General features: G+C 49.6%; 1 protein-coding gene across 1 annotated transcript in view; it reads right to left on the minus strand.

Moving 5' to 3' along the window:
- The window catches only part of LOC144506132 (phosphorylase b kinase regulatory subunit alpha, liver isoform-like), a 1,103,981-nt gene that overhangs the window by 930,059 nt on the left and 158,967 nt on the right, over positions 1–14,955 (minus strand). The window lies entirely within an intron of this gene.

Consider the following 14,955-nt stretch of genomic DNA (forward strand, 5'->3'; position numbering starts at 1 on the left):
ACTGACAACAATACACGCACTGCACTGACAACAGCACACGCACTGCACTGGTACCAATACACGCACTGCACTGGCACCAATACACACACTGCACTGGCACCAATACACGCACTGCACTGGCACCAATACACGCACTGCACTGACAACAATACACGCACGGCACTGACAACAATACACGCACTGCACTGGCACCAATACACTCACTGCACTGACACCAATACACGCACTGCACTGACACAAATACACGCACTGCACTGACACAAATACACGCACTGCACTGCCACCAACACGCGCACTGAACTGACACCAATACACGCACAGCACTGACACCAATACACGCACTGCACTGCCAACAATACACGGACTGCACTGACAATACACGCACTGCACTGACAACAATACACGCACTGCACTGACAACAATACACGCACTGCACGGACAACAATACCCGCACTGCACTGACAACAATACACGCACTGCACTGACAACAATTCACGCACTGCACTGACAACAATTCACGCACGGCACTGACACCAATACACGCACTGCACTGACAACAATACACGCACTGCACTGCCAACAATACACGCACTGCACTGACAACAATACACGCACTGCACTGACAACAATTCACGCACGGCACTGACACCAATACACGCACTGCACTGACAACAATACACGCACTGCACTGACAACAATACACACACGGCACTGACAACAATACACGCTGCACTGACACCAATACACGCACGGCACTGACACCAATACACATGCTGCACTGACAACAATACACACGCTGCACTGACAACAATACACGCACGGCACTGACACCAATACACACGCTGCACTGACAACAATACACGCACTGCACTGACAACAATACACGCACTGCACTGATAACAATACACACACTGCACTGACACCAATACACAAACTGCACTGATAACAATACACACACTGCACTGATAACAATTCACACACTGCACTGACAACAACACACACACTGCACTGACAACAACACACACGCTGCACTGACACCAATACACACACTGCACTGACAACAATTCACACACTGCACTGATAACAATACACACACTGCACTGATAACAATACACACACTGCACTGATAACAATTCACACACTGCACTGACAACAACACACACACTGCACTGACAACAACACACATGCTGCACTGACACCAATACACACACTGCACTGACACCAATACACGCACTGCACTGAGAATACACGCACTGCACTGCCAACAATACACGCACTGCACTGACAACAATACACGCACTGCACTGACAACAATACACGCACTGCACTGACAACAATACACGCACTGCACGGACAACAATACCCGCACTGCACTGACAACAATACACGCACGGCACTGACAACAATACACGCACTGCACTGACAACAACACACATGCTGCACTGACACCAATACACACACTGCACTGACAACAACACACACACTGCACTGACAACAATACACACACTGCACTGACAACAACACACACACTGCACTGACAACAATACACACACTGCACTGACAACAACACACACACTGCACTGACAACAATACACACACTGCACTGACAACAACACACACGCTGCACTGACACCAATACACACACTGCACTGACAACAATAGACACACTGCACTGACACAAATACACGCACTGCACTGACACCAATACACGTAATGCACTGACACCAACACACGCACTGAACTGACACCAACACACGCACGGCACTGACACCAATACACGCACTGCACTGCCAACAATACACGCACTGCACTGCCAACAATACACGCACTGCACTGCCAACAATACACGCACTGCACTGACAATACACGCACTGCACTGACAACAATACACGCACTGCACTGACACCAATACACGCACTGCACTGACACCAATACACGCACTGCAGTGTCAACAATACATGCACTGCGCTGCCAACAATACACGCACTGCACTGACAACAATACACGCACTGCACTGCCAACAATACATGCACTGCACCGACAAAAATACACACTGCACGGACAACAACACACGAACTGCAGTGACAACAACACATGCACTGCACTGACAACAACACATGCACTGCACTGACAACAACACACTTAGTGCACTGACAACAATACACGCACTGCACTGACAACAGCACACGCACTGCACTGGTACCAATACACGCACTGCACTGGCACCAATACACACACTGCACTGGCACCAATACACGCACTGCACTGACAACAATACACGCACTGCACTGAGAATACACGCACTGCACTGACAACAATACACGCAATGCACTGACACCAATACACGCACTGCACTGACACCAATACACGCATGGCACTGACACAAATACACGCACTGCACTGACACCAATACACGCAATGCACTGACACCAACACACGCACTGAACTGACACCAACACACGCACGGCACTGACACCAATACACCCACTGCACTGCCAACAATACACGCACTGCACTGCCAACAATACACGCACTGCACTGACAATACACGCACTGCACTGACAACAATACACGCACTGCACTGACAACAATACACGCACTGCACTGACAACAATACACGCACTGCACGGACAACAATACCCGCACTGCACTGACACCAATACACTCACTGCACTGACAACAATACACGCACTGCACTGACAACAATACATGCACTGCACTGACAACAATACACGCACTGCACTGACAACAATACACGCACTGCACTGACAACAATACACGCACTGCACGGACAACAATACCCGCACTGCACTGACAACAATACACGCACGGCACTGACAACAATACACGCACTGCACTGACAACAACACACATGCTGCACTGACACCAATACACACACTGCACTGACAACAACACACACACTGCACTGACAACAATACACACACTGCACTGACTACAACACACACGCTGCACTGACTACAACACACACGCTGCACTGACACCAATACACACACTGCACTGACAACAATAGACACACTGCACTGACACAAATACACGCACTGCACTGACACCAATACACGCAATGCACTGACACCAATACACGCACTGAACTGACACCAACACACGCACGGCACTGACACCAATACACGCACTGCACTGCCAACAATACACGCACTGCACTGCCAACAATACACGCACTGCACTGACAATACACGCACTGCACTGACAACAATACACGCACTGCACTGACACCAATACACGCACTGCACTGACAACAACACACGAACTGCAGTGACAACAACACATGCACTGCACTGACAACAACACATGCACTGCACTGACAACAACACACTTAGTGCACTGACAACAATACACGCACTGCACTGACAACAGCACACGCACTGCACTGGTACCAATACACGCACTGCACTGGCACCAATACACACACTGCACTGGCACCAATACACGCACTGCACTGGCACCAATACACGCACTGCACTGACAACAATACACGCACGGCACTGACAACAATACACGCACTGCACTGGCACCAATACACTCACTGCACTGACACCAATACACGCACTGCACTGACACAAATACACGCACTGCACTGACACAAATACACGCACTGCACTGCCACCAACACGCGCACTGAACTGACACCAATACACGCACAGCACTGACACCAATACACGCACTGCACTGCCAACAATACACGGACTGCACTGACAATACACGCACTGCACTGACAACAATACACGCACTGCACTGACAACAATACACGCACTGCACGGACAACAATACCCGCACTGCACTGACAACAATACACGCACTGCACTGACAACAATTCACGCACTGCACTGACAACAATTCACGCACGGCACTGACACCAATACACGCACTGCACTGACAACAATACACGCACTGCACTGCCAACAATACACGCACTGCACTGACAACAATACACGCACTGCACTGACAACAATTCACGCACGGCACTGACACCAATACACGCACTGCACTGACAACAATACACGCACTGCACTGACAACAATACACACACGGCACTGACAACAATACACGCTGCACTGACACCAATACACGCACGGCACTGACACCAATACACATGCTGCACTGACAACAATACACACGCTGCACTGACAACAATACACGCACGGCACTGACACCAATACACACGCTGCACTGACAACAATACACGCACTGCACTGACAACAATACACGCACTGCACTGATAACAATACACACACTGCACTGATAACAATACACGCACTGCACTGACAACAATACACGCACTGCACTGATAACAATACACACACTGCACTGATAACAATACACACACTGCACTGATAACAATACACACACTGCACTGATAACAATTCACACACTGCACTGACAACAACACACACACTGCACTGACAACAACACACACGCTGCACTGACACCAATACACACACTGCACTGACAACAATTCACACACTGCACTGATAACAATACACACACTGCACTGATAACAATACACACACTGCACTGATAACAATTCACACACTGCACTGACAACAACACACACACTGCACTGACAACAACACACATGCTGCACTGACACCAATACACACACTGCACTGACACCAATACACGCACTGCACTGAGAATACACTCACTGCACTGCCAACAATACACGCACTGCACTGACACCAATACACGCACTGCACTGACACCAGCACACGCACTGCACTGACACAAATACACGCACTGCACTGGCACCAATACACACACTGCACTGGCACCAATACACGCACTGCACTGAGAATACACGCACTGCACTGACAACAATACACGCAATGCACTGACACCAATACACGCACTGCACTGACACCAATACACGCATGGCACTGACACCAATACACGCACTGCACTGCCAATAATACACGCACTGCACTGCCAACAATACACGCACTGCACTGACAACAATACACGCACTGCACTGACAACAACACATGCACTGCACTGACAACAATACACGCACTGCACTGACTACAATACACGCACTGCACTGACAACAATACACGCACTGCACTGACAAAAATACACACTGCACGGACAACAACACACGCACTGCAGTGACAACAACACATGCACTGCACTGACAACAACACATGCACTGCACTGACAACAACACACTTAGTGCACGGACAACAATACACGCACTGCACTGACAACAGCACACGCACTGCACTGACACCAATACACGCACTGCACTGGTACCAATACACGCACTGCACTGGCACCAATACACACACTGCACTGACACCAATACACGCACTGCACTAACAACAATACACACACTGCACTGAGAATACACGCACTGCACTGACAACAATACACGCAATGCACTGACACCAATACACGCACTGCACTGACACCAATACACGCATGGCACTGACACTAATACACGCACTGCACTGCCAACAATACACGCACTGCACTGCCAACAATACACGCACTGCACTGACAACAATACACGCACTGCACTGACAACAATACACGCACTGCACTGACAACAATACACGCACTGCACTGACAACAATACACGCACTGCACTGACAACAATACATGCACTGCACTGACAACAATACACGCACTGCACTGACAACAATACACGCACTGCACTGACAACCATACACGCACTGCACTGACAAAAATACACGCACGGCACTGACAACAATACACGCACGGCACTGACAACAATACAAGCACAGCACTGACACCAACACACGCACGGCACTGACACCAATACACGCACGGCACTGCCAACAATACACGCACTGCACTGCCAACAATACACGCACTGCACTGACAATAAACGCACTGCACTGACAACAATACACGCACTGCACTGACACCAATACACGCACTGCAGTGTCAACAATACATGCACTGCGCTGCCAACAATACACGCACTGCACTGACAACAATACACGCACTGCACTGCCAACAATACATGCACTGCACCGACAAAAATACACACTGCACGGACAACAACACACGAACTGCAGTGACAACAACACATGCACTGCACTGACAACAACACATGCACTGCACTGACAACAACACACTTAGTGCACTGACAACAATACACGCACTGCACTGACAACAGCACACGCACTGCACTGGTACCAATACACGCACTGCACTGGCACCAATACACACACTGCACTGGCACCAATACACGCACTGCACTGACAACAATACACGCACTGCACTGAGAATACACGCACTGCACTGACAACAATACACGCAATGCACTGACACCAATACACGCACTGCACTGACACCAATACACGCATGGCACTGACACAAATACACGCACTGCACTGACACCAATACACGCAATGCACTGACACCAACACACGCACTGAACTGACACCAACACACGCACGGCACTGACACCAATACACCCACTGCACTGCCAACAATACACGCACTGCACTGCCAACAATACACGCACTGCACTGACAATACACGCACTGCACTGACAACAATACACGCACTGCACTGACAACAATACACGCACTGCACTGACAACAATACACGCACTGCACGGACAACAATACCCGCACTGCACTGACACCAATACACTCACTGCACTGACAACAATACACGCACTGCACTGACAACAATACATGCACTGCACTGACAACAATACACGCACTGCACTGACAACAATACACGCACTGCACTGACAACAATACACGCACTGCACGGACAACAATACCCGCACTGCACTGACAACAATACACGCACGGCACTGACAACAATACACGCACTGCACTGACAACAACACACATGCTGCACTGACACCAATACACACACTGCACTGACAACAACACACACACTGCACTGACAACAATACACACACTGCACTGACAACAACACACACGCTGCACTGACACCAATACACACACTGCACTGACAACAATAGACACACTGCACTGACACAAATACACGCACTGCACTGACACCAATACACGCAATGCACTGACACCAATACACGCACTGAACTGACACCAACACACGCACGGCACTGACACCAATACACGCACTGCACTGCCAACAATACACGCACTGCACTGCCAACAATACACGCACTGCACTGACAATACACGCACTGCACTGACAACAATACACGCACTGCACTGACACCAATACACGCACTGCACTGACAACAACACACGAACTGCAGTGACAACAACACATGCACTGCACTGACAACAACACATGCACTGCACTGACAACAACACACTTAGTGCACTGACAACAATACACGCACTGCACTGACAACAGCACACGCACTGCACTGGTACCAATACACGCACTGCACTGGCACCAATACACGCACTGCACTGGCACCAATACACGCACTGCACTGGCACCAATACACGCACTGCACTGACAACAATACACGCACGGCACTGACAACAATACACGCACTGCACTGGCACCAATACACTCACTGCACTGACACAAATACACGCACTGCACTGACACAAATACACGCACTGCACTGCCACCAACACGCGCACTGAACTGACACCAATACACGCACAGCACTGACACCAATACACGCACTGCACTGCCAACAATACACGGACTGCACTGACAATACACGCACTGCACTGACAACAATACACGCACTGCACTGACAACAATACAAGCACTGCACGGACAACAATACCCGCACTGCACTGACAACAATACACGCACTGCACTGACAACAATTCACGCACTGCACTGACAACAATTCACGCACGGCACTGACACCAATACACGCACTGCACTGCCAACAATACACGCACTGCACTGACAACAATACACGCACTGCACTGACAACAATACACGCACTGCACTGACAACAATACACGCACGGCACTGACAACAATACACGCTGCACTGACACCAATACACGCACGGCACTGACACCAATACACATGCTGCACTGACAACAATACACACGCTGCACTGACAACAATACACGCACGGCACTGACACCAATACACACGCTGCACTGACAACAATACACGCACTGCACTGACAACAATACACGCACTGCACTGATAACAATACACACACTGCACTGACACCAATACACACACTGCACTGATAACAATACACACACTGCACTGATAACAATTCACACACTGCACTGACAACAACACACACACTGCACTGACAACAACACACACGCTGCACTGACACCAATACACACACTGCACTGACAACAATTTACACACTGCACTGATAACAATACACACACTGCACTGATAACAATACACACACTGCACTGATAACAATTCACACACTGCACTGACAACAACACACACACTGCACTGACAACAACACACATGCTGCACTGACACCAATACACACACTGCACTGACACCAATACACGCACTGCACTGAGAATACACGCACTGCACTGCCAACAATACTCGCACTGCACTGACACCAATACACGCACTGCACTGACACCAGCACACGCACTGCACTGACACAAATACACGCACTGCACTGGCACCAATACACACACTGCACTGGCACCAATACACGCACTGCACTAACAACAATACACGCACTGCACTGAGAATACACGCACTGCACTGACAACAATACACGCAATGCACTGACACCAATACACGCACTGCACTGACACCAATACACGCATGGCACTGACACCAATACACGCACTGCACTGCCAATAATACACGCACTGCACTGCCAACAATACACGCACTGCACTGACAACAATACACGCACTGCACTGACAACAACACATGCACTGCACTGACAACAATACACACACTGCACTGACTACAATACACGCACTGCACTGACAACAATACACGCACTGCACTGACAAAAATACACACTGCACGGACAACAACACACGAACTGCAGTGACAACAACACATGCACTGCACTGACAACAACACATGCACTGCACTGACAACAACACACTTAGTGCACGGACAACAATACACGCACTGCACTGAGAATACACGCACTGCACTGACAACAATACACGCAATGCACTGACACCAATACACGCACTGCACTGACACCAATACACGCATGGCACTGACACTAATACACGCACTGCACTGCCAACAATACACGCACTGCACTGCCAACAATACACGCACTGCACTGCCAACAATACACGCACTGCACTGACAACAATACACGCACTGCACTGACAACAATACACGCACTGCACTGACAACAATACACGCACTGCACTGACAACAATACACGCACTGCACTGACAACAATACATGCACTGCACTGACAACAATACACGCACTGCACTGACAACAATACACGCACTGCACTGACAACCATACACGCACTGCACTGACAAAAATACACGCACGGCACTGACAACAATACACGCACGGCACTGACAACAATACACGCACAGCACTGACAACAATACACGCACGGCACTGGCACCAATACACGCACTGCACTGGCACCAATACACGCACTGCACTGACACCAATACACGCACTGCACTGACACCAATACACGCACTGCACTGACAACAACACACTTAGTGCACTGACAACAATACACGCACTGCACTGACAACAGCACACACACTGCAATGACACTAATACACGCACTGCACTGGTACCAATACACGCACTGCACTCGCACCAATACACGCACTGCACTGGCACCAATACACGCACTGCACTGACAACAACACACTTAGTGCACTGACAACAATACACTTAGTGCACTGACAACAATACACGCACTGCACTGACAACAGCACACGCACTGCACTGACACCAATACACGCACTGCACTGGTACCAATACACGCACTGCACTGGCACCAATACACGCACTGCACTGGCACCAATACACGCACTGCACTGACACCAACACACGCACTGACCTGACTCCAATACACGCACGGCACTGACACCAATACACGCACTGCACTGACAACAACACATGCACTGCACTGGCAACAACACACTTAGTGCACTGACAACAATACACTTAGTGCACTGACAACAATACACGCACTGCACTGACAACAGCACACGCACTGCACTGACACCAATACACGCACTGCACTGGTACCAATACACGCACTGCACTGGCACCAATACACGCACTGCACTGACAACCATACACGCACTGCACTGACAACAATACACGCACGGCACTGACAACAATACACGCACGGCACTGGCACCAATACACGCACTGCACTGGCACCAATACACGCACTGCACTGACACCAATACACGCACTGCACTGACACCAATACACGCACTGCACTGCCAACAATACACGCACTTCACTGCCAACAATACACGCACTGCACTGACAATACACGCACTGCACTGACAACAATACACGCACTGCACTGACACCAATACACGCACTGCAGTGTCAACAATACATGCAATGCGCTGCCAACAATACACGCACTGCACTGACAACAATACACGCACTGCAATGCCAACAATACATGCACTGCACTGACAGAAAAACACAGTGCACGGACAACAACACACGAACTGCACTGACAACAACACATTCACTGCACTGACAACAACACATGCACTGCACTGACAACAACACTTAGTGCACTGACAACAATACACGCACTGCACTGACACCAATACACGCACTGCACTGCCAACAATACACGGACTGCACTGACAACAATACACGCACTGCACTGACAACAATACACGCACTGCACGGAGCACAATACACGCACTGCACTGACAACATTACCCGCACTGCACTGACAACAATACACGCACTGCACTGATAACAATACACGCACTGCACTGACACCAATACACGCACTGCAGTGTCAACAATACATGCAATGCGCTGCCAACAATACACGCACTGCACTGACAACAATACACGCACTGCACTGACAACAATACACGCACTGCACGGAGCACAATACACGCACTGCACTGACAACATTACCCGCACTGCACTGACAACAATACACGCACTGCACTGACAACAATTCACGCGCTGCACGGACAACAACACACGAACTGCAGTGACAACAACACATGCACTGCACTGACAACAACACATGCACTGCACTGACAACAAAACACTTAGTGCACAGACAACAATACACGCACTGCACTGACAACAGCACACGCACTGCACTGACACCAATACACGCACTGCACTGGCACCAATACACGCACTGCACTGACACCAATACACGCACTGCACTGACAACAATACACGCACTGCACTGAGAATACACGCACTGCACTGACAACAATACACGCATTGCACAGACACCAATACACGCACTGCACTGACACCAATACACGCAAGGCACTGACACCAATACACTCACTGCACTGCCAATAATACACGCACTGCACTGCCAACAATACACGCACTGCACTGACAATACACGCACTGCACTGACAACAATGCACGCACTGCACTGACAACAATACACGCACTGCACTGACAACAATACACGCGCTGCACTGACAACAATACACGCACTGCACTGACAACAATACACGCACTGCACTGACAACAATACACGCACGGCACTGACAAAAATACACGCACGGCACTGACAAAAATACACGCACGGCACTGACAACAATACACGCACGGCACTGACAACAATACACGCACGGCACTGACAACAATACACGCACGGCACTGGCAACAATACACGCACTGCACTGGCACCAATACACGCACTGCACTGACACCAATACACGCACTGCACTGACACCAACACACACACTGAACTGACTCCAATACACGCACGGCACTGACACCAATACACGCACTGCAGTGTCAACAATACATGGACTGCGCTGCCAACAATACACGCACTGCACTGACAACAATACACGCACTGCACTGCCAACAATACATGCACTGCACTGACAAAAATACACACTGCACGGACAACAACCCACGAACTGCAGTGACAACAACACATGCACTGCACTGACAACAACACACTTAGTGCACAGACAACAATACACGCACTGCACTGACAACAACACACGCACTGCACTGACAACAACACACGCACTGCACTGGCACCAATACACACACTGCACTGGCACCAATACACGCACTGCACTGACAACAATACACGCACTGCACTGAGAATACACGCACTGCACTGACAACAATACACGCACTGCACTGACACCAATACACGCACTGCACTGACGCCAACACACGCACTGAACTGACACCAACACACGCACGGCACTGACACCAATACACGCACTGCACTGCCAACAATACACGCACTTCACTGCCAACAATACACGCACTGCACTGACAATACACGCACTGCACTGACAACAATACACGCACTGCACTGACACCAATACACGCACTGCAGTGTCAACAATACATGCAATGCGCTGCCAACAATACACGCACTGCACTGACAACAATACACGCACTGCAATGCCAACAATACATGCACTGCACTGACAGAAAAACACAGTGCACGGACAACAACACACGAACTGCACTGACAACAACACATTCACTGCACTGACAACAACACATGCACTGCACTGACAACAACACTTAGTGCACTGACAACAATACACGCACTGCACTGACACCAATACACGCACTGCACTGCCAACAATACACGGACTGCACTGACAACAATACACGCACTGCACTGACAACAATACACGCACTGCACGGAGCACAATACACGCACTGCACTGACAACATTACCCGCACGGCACTGACAACAATACACGCACTGCACTGACAACAATACACGCACTGCACTGACACCAATACACGCACTGCAGTGTCAACAATACATGCAATGCGCTGCCAACAATACACGCACTGCACTGACAACAATACACGCACTGCACTGACAACAATACACGCACTGCACAGAGCACAATACACGCACTGCACTGACAACATTACCCGCACTGCACTGACAACAATACACGCACTGCACTGACAACAATTCACGCGCTGCACTGACAACAATACACGCACGGCACTGACAACAGTACAAGCACTGCACTGACAACACACATGCTGCACTGACACCAATACACACACTGCACTGACAACAACACACACACTGCACTGAGAACAATACACGCACTGCACTGCCAACAATACATGCACTGCACTGACAAAAATACACGCACTGCACAGACAACACACGAACTGCAGTGACAACAACACATGCACTGCACTGACAACAACACATGCACTGCACTGACAACAACACACTTAGTGCACAGACAACAATACACGCACTGCACTGGCACCAATACACGCACTGCACTGGCACCAATACACACACTGCACTGGCACCAACACACGCACTGCACTGACAACAATACACGCACTGCACTGAGAAGACACGCACTGCACTGACAACAATACACGCACTGCACCGACAACAATACACACACTGCACTGACACCAATACACGCACTGCACTGACACCAATACACGCACTGCACTGACACCAATACACGCACTGCACTGACAATATACGCACTGCACTGACAACAATACACGCACTGCACTGACACCAATACACGCACTGCAGTGTCAACAACACATGCACTGCGCTGCCAACAATACACGCACTGCACTGACAAAAATACACACTGCACGGACAACAACACACGAACTGCAGTGACAACAACACATGCACTGCACTGACAACAACATATGCACTGCACTGACAACAACACATGCACTGCACTGACAACAGCACACGCACTGCACTGACACCAATACACGCACTGCACTGGTACCAATACACGCACTGCACTGGCACCAATACACACACTGCACTGGCACCAATACACGCACTGCACTAACAACAATACACGCACTGCACTGAGAATACACGCACTGCACTGACAACAATACACGCAATGCACTGACACCAATACACGCACTGCACTGACACCAATACACGCATGGCACTGACACTAATACACGCACTGCACTGCCAATAATACATGCACTGCACTGCCAACAATACACGCACTGCACTGACAACAATACACGCACTGCACTGCCAACAATACATGCACTGCACCGACAAAAATACACACTGCACGGACAACAACACACGAACTGCAGTGACAACAACACATGCACTGCACTGACAACAACACATGCACTGCACTGACAACAACACACTCAGTGCACTGACAACAATACACGCACTGCACTGACAACAGCACACGCACTGCACTGGTACCAATACACGCACTGCACTGGCACCAATACACACACTGCACTGGCACCAATACACGCACTGCACTGACAACAATACACGCACTGCACTGAGAATACACGCACTGCACTGACAACAATACACGCAATGCACTGACACCAATACACGCACTGCACTGACACCAATACACGCATGGCACTGACACAAATACACGCACTGCACTGACACCAATACACGCAATGCACTGACACCAACACACGCACTGAACTGACACCAACACACGCACGGCACTGACACCAATACACCCACTGCACTGCCAACAATACACGCACTGCACTGCCAACAATACACGCACTGCACTGACAATACACGCACTGCACTGACAACAATACACGCACTGCACTGACAACAATACACGCACTGCACTGACAACAATACACGCACTGCACGGACAACAATACCCGCACTGCACTGACACCAATACACTCACTGCACTGACAACAATACACGCACTGCACTGACAACAATACATGCACTGCACTGACAACAATACACGCACTGCACTGACAACAATACACGCACTGCACTGACAACAATACACGCACTGCACGGACAACAATACCCGCACTGCACTGACAA

Source organism: Mustelus asterias, chromosome 17 (genome assembly GCF_964213995.1).
Source record: "Mustelus asterias chromosome 17, sMusAst1.hap1.1, whole genome shotgun sequence".
Lineage (NCBI taxonomy): Eukaryota > Metazoa > Chordata > Chondrichthyes > Carcharhiniformes > Triakidae > Mustelus > Mustelus asterias.